This window comes from Orycteropus afer, unplaced genomic scaffold, assembly GCF_000298275.1.
Source record: "Orycteropus afer afer isolate SDZICR_OR568_19922 unplaced genomic scaffold, OryAfe1.0 scaffold00211, whole genome shotgun sequence".
Lineage (NCBI taxonomy): Eukaryota > Metazoa > Chordata > Mammalia > Tubulidentata > Orycteropodidae > Orycteropus > Orycteropus afer.
Window position 1 is genome coordinate 2,102,994 of NW_006921798.1, and position 9,590 is coordinate 2,112,583.

At 40.8% G+C, this 9,590-nt stretch overlaps 1 protein-coding gene across 1 annotated transcript in view; it reads left to right on the forward strand.

Annotated features, from left to right (window-relative positions):
* Window positions 1-9,590, forward strand: part of TBCK (TBC1 domain containing kinase) — a 411,838-nt gene that overhangs the window by 366,733 nt on the left and 35,515 nt on the right. The window lies entirely within an intron of this gene.

Below are 9,590 nucleotides of genomic sequence, written 5' to 3' on the forward strand. Positions count from 1 at the left end.
AAAAAAAAAAAAAAAAAAATGTCATTTGGACATTTTATGAGTTGTTTACCTATTATCTAAGTTATCTAATGGTATAATTATTCAGGAGTTGTTCATGAATGAATTGTCCTTTGAAAACTGGAAGTGTTTGTCTTTTTCCCAGTAAAAATATTCAAACTTTTTTTCCTTTAGTTCAGAATCAGAAGCAGCAGATTTAGAAAATTTAAAATGATAGCCTAAGTGTGTGTTTGTCTTCCAACTGCTTTCTGAAATTGCAAAGAAAAGGCTCAAATTCCCTCTGAAGAAAAACAGTGGGGCTTGAGGAGCCTCTAAAAGCTGGTGGTGTACTTTGTTTGATTTTGAGGCTTTATTTACCATCGGCAAAAAGCTTTTTATGATAGACAATTCAGGAAGGATATCAACTTTCAGATACTCATGGGTAATTTTGTGGATAAGAGTCAGCATGAATCCAGTCCCCAAGTGTGGAGATTGATCCAGTGCTCACTTTCCTACTTCTCAATCATTTCTGACACTAGCTGCCTATGTGGCACCCAGAGCTAGGGCAGCGTCATAAGTTAAAAGGACACAGTCCTTCAGACTGCCAAAAAGGCAGACACCAGCCACAAGTGTGAGAGTGAACATAACACCCTCACTTTTACCTGCTAGCTCCCCCTTTTCCCTTGGGTTCAATAATTCTCTGGAAGAATTCTCAACTCCTAGAGAGTACTATACTACAATTAGAGATTTATTATAGTAAAAGAATATACATCAGGATCATAATAAGGAGGAAAAAATAAAAAAAAAACCATGGGCAAGGTGTTGCAGGGTTCCCAGCATGAAGCTTCCACATTCCAAAGAGGACACATCACCTGCCTTTCACCAACCAGAAAATTCTCTGAGCCTGCATGATCTTAGCTTTTATTGGCCAATAATGCAATAGCACAGTGCCTAAGGCATTTGACTGCTAACCAGAATGTTGGTGGTTCAAACCCACCAGCCACTCCACAGAAAGAAGACAGGACAAACAGGGTGATCTACTTCCATAAAGATTTACCACCTCAGAAACCCAGTGAAGGGTCCCTGTGAGTTGGAATCAACTCTCAATGGCAGTGGGGTTATTTTGGGTTTTGTTTGTTTCTTTTTTAACTGCATGATAGGCTAAATAATGCTTCCTGAGGCTAATTGATATCTACCTCTTAGGTGAGTCTTTTCTGATCTGGTTAGCCCTATTCACCAGCATAAATCCTCAGGTGTGGTCTGGAAGTCCCAGACCACAATGCCCCATTTGTTGTTGTTGTTGTCATGGGCCGTCGAGGCGGACCCAACTCATAGCGACCCCTCCTTGGGTTTCCGAGGCAGTATCACTATGGAAGTAGATTGCCCCATCTTCCTTCCGAGGAGTGGCTGGTGGGTTTGAACCACCAGCCTTCTGGTTAGCAGTCAAGTGCCTTAGGCACTACGCTACCAGAGCTCCCACAATGCCCCATTTACTCCATGGATTATTTCTCCAGAAACAAAGACAAAGGCCACCTTACTTTGTTGTTGCTATTGTTGTTAAGTGCCATTGCAGTGGCTCTAACTCATAGCACACCTATGTACAACAGCCCAGCACCATCCTCACAATTCTTGCCATGTTTGAGCCCATTACTGCAGCCATTGTATCAGTCCATCTCACTGAGGGTCTTCCACTTTTTTGCTGACCCTCTGCTTTACCAGGCATTATATCCTTCTCCAGGGACTGGTCCCTGCTGACAACATAACCAAAGTAGGTGAGGCGAAGTCTAGCTATTCTCATTGTAGGGAACATTCTTAGGAGCTCTGGTGGTGTTGTGCCTAAGGTGTTTGACTGCTAACCAGAAGGTTGGCAGTTCAAACCCACCAGCCACTCCACAGAAGTAAGACTTGGCAATCTACTTCCATAAAGATTTGCTACCTCAGAAACCCAAAAGGAGTCACTATGAGTCAGAATCAACTCGATGGTAGTGAGTTTGGTATTTTGGGTTTTTAGGGAGCATTCTAGCTATGTACTTCTTCCAAGATAGATTTGTTCATTCTTCTGGGTTAGTCCTAGTATTTTCAGTATTCTTTGCAAAACCCACAGTTCAAAGGCATCAACTGTTCTTTGGTTTTCCTTTTTCATTCCATCTCTCACTTGCATATGAAGCAATTGAAAATACCATGGTTTGGGTTGGGCACACACACTTTGAAGAAAGTGACATCTTACTCTGGGTAGAGCTAAATGCTTTATCCCACAACATATGTAGAGTATATGATAGAAAAATAGCTTCCCTCTTCCTTGGCTATGTTTTGAACCAATTGAAGACTATCATATTAGAATTTTTAAAAAAAAAAGCCAAAAAGGAGAATATAAATATAAAATATATTTTATAAAAGCCAAAAAGGAGAATATAGCTTAGTGTGAGAGCCAAATGGGCATCCTAACAGATAACCCAAAATTAGACAGAAGATCTATCTAGATGTAGGCAACACTGAACCAGAACAGGCCCTTCATCTCCAGAGATAGATGGAGCTGCCCCTGGAAAAGTAGCAGAGGTAGCCTGTTCCCTGAAGTAGCTTGTTCCCAAAAGGAAGAAGGGCAGGACTGAACCTTCTCACATTTGCCAGTTAAATCAATCACTCTCCCTCTCAGGGACAAAGAATAAAGAGACAGAAAGGTCAGTAGTATGCTTAGAAAAATTTCTTCCCATGGAAGTCAGGAGTATAGATAAAGTACCCCCCTCTAATATGTACATCCCTTTGTGTCTATAAAAACTAAGCAGTCCAGACATGTGGTCACTGAAAATGTAGTCAGATGGGAACTTGAAGACTATTAGTAATTGGCCATTTTAAGCATCCAACAGCCCTTATCTCAAAAATATAGCATTGGCTTTTGACACTAAATGAAGATCAACCTTGATAAACATTAACTGGCCATACTAAAGAAATACCCTGAGTGGATATTAGTTATAAGACACAAATCTTTCACCTCTCATATATCCATATCCAGACTTTGACAAGGAACTACACAAATACACCTATTTCAGAGGTCTGTATACTAAAGGGGAACATTTTAAAATTAAAGCTATATATCTATATCACATTTATGTAAGTGGTAAAATTATTATTATTTTACTACTACTACTATTACATTGCTGTTGCTACATTGCTCTGTATTTCTTATCATTCCAAAGAAAAATGTCAATTTCCTAATACATTCCTATTGCAGAAAACCCATATTTCTAGGTTCCAAGTAATACAGACATTAGGAGGAAATCTCAGCAATGATAATAATCCCAGTTATTGACTGGTCTTATGTGCTAGGCATAAGCTTTATTATTTATATTATTACATCATTATATATTCTCTCATTTCATTCTTCATAATAACTCTATGGGGGAGGTATTATATTATTCTACACATTTGACATGAGAGAAACTTAGACTTAGTTTATATTATTTTCCTGCGTCGGCACTAGGATTGAAACATCTCACTCTATAGGCCATATCCTTAACAACTCAGTGACCTCTTAAAGCTTTTGAATCTGAACACTGCTATTTGCCCTGTTTTCTCTATAGGCTTATTCTGACTTTTCATAGATCACAGTAGTTCTTCCCTGTGTATGCAATTACAAGAATTGAAATTTAGGTGGTGTAGTGAGTGTAGGGAGCTCTGGTAGCATAGTGCGTAAGACACTTGACTGCTAACCAGAAGGCTGGTGGTTCAAACCCACCAGCCACTCCTCGGAAGGAAGGTTGGGCGATCTACTTCCATAGTGATACCACCTCGGACACCCAAGGAGGGGTGGCTATGAGTCAGGCCTGACTCAATGGCACATAACAACAATACCCGGTGAGTGGTTAAGGCATTTGACTGCTAACCAAAATGTCAGTGGTTTGAACCCACTCACTGCTCTGCAGAAAAAAAGATAAAGGTTTGCAGCCTTGGAAGCCCAATAAAGTTGCTATGAGGTGGCATTGACTCAATGGCAGTCAGCTTTTTTTTTTTTTTTTTTAAGCATTAACAGATTGCACCGAATTGCCCAATGTGGCCCTTCTAGCCATTGTCCTCCATTCAGTGATATATTGTAAATCCTATTATCTATGCCTGTTTGGGGTGGTGTGGTAGTTAAGGTCAGGTGTCAACTTGGCTGGGCAGCTGGTAGTAGTTGTTCTATATAATGACTGGCAATCAGTGCTGGGGTGGGATTTGCCTTGAGCAATCAAATAGCTGCTGATTGTTAAAGCCATCCGCTTGGGTTATTTCTGCTGGAGCAACACAGATGGAATGTATCTTGAGTCCTGCCGTGCTGGAGGGTATAACTCAAATCACCACCCTTAGCTTCCTTGAGGGTATACCTACGAATCTCCTGGGAAGATTCGCCCTCCTCTCGCTCCAGTTCTCTGTGTTTTGGCTCATCCTCCTCTCACCCCTGGATATGGGACAGCAGCCGTCATCTGATCTGCTCGTTGAGGTTCATCAAACCCTGAGAATTGGGAGGATCCTCCAGACCCAGGACTTGCCAGCCTGCCAGCCTCCACTACTACTACATGAGATGATCCCTTGGGTGTCTGTGAGTTCTGTGAGGCATTACAGCAAAATACAGAACCCTAAGACGGGGGATATTACTGGGAGGAGGGGGAGGAGGAGGAGGAAGAGTTAATGTCTGAAATGATGGAGTGGCACAGTAGTTTGGACATCTGGGACATATTTAACCTCTGCCTCATGGGGACCAGCTTGTGCTGATCTAAGAGAAATTGTTCAAGCACAAATCAAGGACTCTATTTTCATAAAGCATTCACCATTTGAAAGATTATATCTACTAAGTAGACCCTGTATGATTTAATCTTAAATATGCTGAATGTTTTCAAACATTCTACTCATATACTGATCTCCCGATTTCTGTATATAATGTCAATAAGGCAGTAGATGACTCACTTATTTTGTTAATCAATCAAAAAATATTTGCCATACATTGTTGCATGACACTGTGTGCTATATAGTCTATTAGACTGGTTAAAGCTCTTTGCTGCTAACCAAAATGTCAGTGGTTTGAACCCATCATTTACTCTGAGGGTGAAAGATGTGGAAATCATGGGGCAGTTCTACTCCACCCTGTAGGGTCTCTGAGTTGGAACTGACTTGACTACCGGTAGTCAGTTTATTAAAGTACTGATAAATTTAAAAGTTGAGCATATGAGAGAAATCTGGAAGCATGACTATTTTAATAATAGCAATAAATAGCCACACACATTCAGAATAAAGTGTTGTTGTTATGTGCCATCGAGTCGGACCCGACTCATAGCGACCCCTCCTTGGGTTTCCAAGGCAGTATCGCTGTGGAAGTAGATTGCCCCATCTTCCTTCCGAGGAGTGGCTGGTGGGTTTGAACCACCAGCCTTCTGGTTAGCCTTAGACACTACACTACCAGAGCTCCCCAGAATAAATAGTCATTGCCATATTTACCAAAAAACAAATCCTGTTGTGAACAATTCCTTCCATGTTAATCCTCCATGATTATTCATACTTGTAAGCAACAATGACCAAATAATTCTCAGCTGTTCTGGTTACCTAGTACCACTCTGACGAGAATTATACCACAAATGGGATGGCCTTAACAAACAGGAGTTTATTCTCTTACTGTTTGGAGGCTTTAAGTCCAAGTTACAAATGCCAGGCTCTAAGGGCTGGGTGAAAGCCCCTCAACCTTGGGGTCCAGCTCTGCCTCCTGCTCCTAGCCCACTGGAGCTAGAGGCTTTTCTTCACTCAGACGGCTGCTGGCTGCTGAGGCTGAGAAGCCCCAAGGTTGACAAGTAAAAAGCACAGTCCTGATGTTACCAAACCACCCATCAGGCTATTAACTTAAGTCCATTGTAAGTCCCAAGGTCGGCAGAGCATGGCAGGCTGCTGAGCAAGGACACAGCTACATGCAGGGTCCAAGTATGCCATAGGCTAGAGACTATACCCAAGGTTTCTCCTTATACACAGGAAGCAGACCACATCCCAAAGGCAGCTACTCAGCTGCTTGTGGTAGATCTCACCACGGAGCTGATTGCCACTCTCATCATGGGTAATAACTACCACCAGCTGACCAGCCCCTCAACCAGGCCCAGCCAAGTTGACATACAAATTTAACTACCCCATCAGCCATTAATGCCTCAATCCAGTATCAGGAAATCATTTTTGAGAAACCGTTTTAGATATGTGAATAGAGATGTATCTTTAATACTTAATATCTGGTAATAGGTTACAGAGAACTTTAGGTATTTGCTTGTACTGTTGCATTATATTTTGGCCTGTTATACTCATGATCTTTGTGGCTGTACTAATGCTTCCCCCCACCACTATTAAGTTGAAAACATTTATTGAAACTCTATTATGTTATCTGTAATTGTACTATCTGTCTTCCCTTTGCCCCACCTCCCACCACAGGTCTGTTTTCCACCATTCTCTGCCTCAGGAGGCTTATTTCCAAGTCTTCTGAATTCTGGTCATTTAGCCAATGTGGAACCCTGATAGGTTTAGGAGAAGGAAGGAGGTCAGGATGTTTATCTCCCTGCCTCCCTCCCTGAAAGTTTACCTCAGGTTGATGAGTCCCTCCATGGAAGGTTAAGGAGCTCTGGCAGCAAAGTGGTAGGGTATTTGGCTGCTAAGCAGAAGGTCAGTGATTCAAACCCATCAGCTGCTCAGTGGGAGGAACATGAGACAGTCTACCTCTGTGAAGATTTACAGACTTGGGAACCCAGTAGGGATCATTCGGAGTTGGAATCAACTCAGTGGCAGTGGGTTTGGTGTTGAAGGTTAGCACTTCTCTTCAGGTTACCTTCTCTGTGCAACTTTCTCTCCAGACTAGTCCCTTTGGCTCTAGGGATGGCAACCACTCTGCTTTTTCTAGTCCCAGATTACTGCATCATTCTTACATCCTACCCACACCTTTGCAATTAATCCCATCAGTATATCTTAAGGGCATATTAGTCAGCCTCAGTTAATTGCTCTTTTCTGTTTCTTACTGTTGTTGTTGTTGTTATTTGCTGTCGAGTTGGACCTGACTCATAGCGACCCCTCCTTGGGTTTCCGAGGCAGTATCCCTACGGAAGTAGTTGCCCCATCTTCCTTCCGAGGAATGGCTTGTGGGTTTGAACCGCCAGCCTTCTGGTTAGCAGTCAGGTGCCTTAGGCACAGCTGTGTTAATTTGGACAAGTTGTTTAACCTCTCAAGTCACCACATCTTCATTTATAAAATGGGAATGAGAGTAATATCTACCTCAGAGCATTGTTACAAAGATTTTAGATCAGGCATATAAAGTTTAGTGCAGAGTCTGATCCTCATAACTATTCAAATAACATCAGCTATTAATTTTACTTCCAAGTACTATTATTTGCATAAATGTGAATTTAAGCCACCCCTCAGAAGGAAGATTGGGCAATCTACTTCCATAGAGATACCATCTTGGAAGCCCAAGGAGGGGTCTCTATGAGTCAGAAACTACTCGATGGCAGTGAGTTTGGTTTTTGGTTTTATTTGATAGTGATAGTATTAAAGCTGTAGCGTTTGGTGTGTTCAGGTTACCCCAGTTCATTTGAGCCCTCCAATTTTTGGTCAGACAGTGGGGGAGAAGATTTTCTTAAGAACTGTTCTAATCAGGTCTCTTCTTTTCCTCTGCTGTGAAAAATTTCAAGTGATTTGAAAGCAAGTAGCATTAAAAAAAAAAAAAAAATCAGTGCACTGCAGCTGGCAGCTGAAAAGATTAAGAAAGCCATAGTCAAATGCTATTAAAAGAAAGCAAAGATGCCAATTCTAGTCAATACAGTTACAAATTACTACTGCAAATGTTTATGATTTTTATGTCCTATCCCTATTTGGACTTGGGATTTTTTTTTTGTTTTCAAAACAGTAGGCACTGATTGTAATTTTTCTAGCTTTACATCCTCTGTTAAGTTACTAAAAAGCTAATCTGAAAATCCAACAAATGAAAATATTAAACGAAATAGAATATAACTCTATCAAATAAAGACTTTCAACGTTGAATTTAACAAGAAGCAAAATATCATTGAACAACTCCAAGAAAGAAAAATGAACCACTTGTCTAATATATGACAGTATAAAAATCACCCATGACATATAAATCAGGACTAGAGTGTCTGTTGTAATGCAAATACGAAGAAATTATACTACAATGGCTAGCTGTATTGAATATATTATCTAAAATCACATAGAAGAAGACAGAATATCTGAGAAATACTGCTTATTCCTGTTCTTGAGTACCCATATTTGGCAGATAAATGATACCATTTTAATTATGTATTCATATTAATTTACTATAATTACATAGATTAACAATTTATTACTATGAAATTTACTTTGCCTTTACCTCTTCCTAAGCCTTTTGTTTTTGACCTAGCTTTCTCATTAAATACATCAAAAACCTTTTAGAATGTGCTACTTCTTATGTAGATAAATCATGGCTTTTCTCCAGAGAAAAGATCTTCATTTTAATAAGGATCTCACGTAGAGACTTCTCTGGACCAAAAATAAGCCCTGCTAAAGGTCATTTGTCAGGAGCTCTGGTAGCATACTGCCTAAGGCACTTGACTGCTAACCAGAAGGCTGGCGGTTCAAACCCACCAGCCACTCCTCGGAAGGAAGGTTGGGCAATCCTACTTCTGTAGTGATACTGCCTCAGAAACCCAAGGAGGGGTCACTATGAGTCCAACAACAAAGGTCATTTGTCAGTTAATCATTAGTTCACCTTACCCTAAAGGTTAAAGAAAGCAGTAAGCTATATGGTACGATCAAGCATATCCAAATATGCTATGCACAATTATATTAGCATTAAGGAAAGTCAGAACTAGATATCCTGGTGTGAGTGACGTGGAATCCTAAATCTCTAAATGTGTGCTATTGCTCCAAGGGTAGACCAGATTTTGTGCTGATCGTTGTGCTTTGGTTTGCAAATCAAAGAAAAATATATTACATCTAGTGGTGGGGTTTATGAGTATAGGAAGACCTTTGTATCTAAACAGGTACAAAGGCAGTTCAGAACTTAACCATTTATATGAAGAGCATGGCATATCTCTTGTTTTCTTGCACAGATAATCATCTTTTTAAAACTCACATGGGAAACTGAGTCTTTGGTTGCTAAACTGGAATTAGATTCCTTGGGCACAGAGGGAAAACATGCAAGCATGACGATATTGAGAAAGCCTCATAAAGATACCTCTTGCAAAGGTGAAATGTGCTGAATTAATCCCAGAGTGCAAGTGTATGAGTCTAATTAGTAAGGTAATAACTATTTGGAACAATAGGGGGAGGCAGAGATAATCAGTTGTTGTTGCCCTGACTCATGGTGACTACAGGCACAACAGAAAGAAATGTTGCCCTGTCCTGAGCCATCTGCATCAAAGTATTAGACCATTGTGACCCATAAGGTTTTCATTGGCTGATAGTCAGAAGTAGATCACTCGGTGTGGTGGTTATGTTTTTGTGTCAACTCGGCTGGGCCTGGTTGGGTGGCTGGGCAGCTGGTGGTAGTTATTCCCCATGATGAGACTAGCAATCAACTCCATGGTGAGATCTACCACAAGCAGCTGAGTAGCTGCCTTTGGGATGTGGTC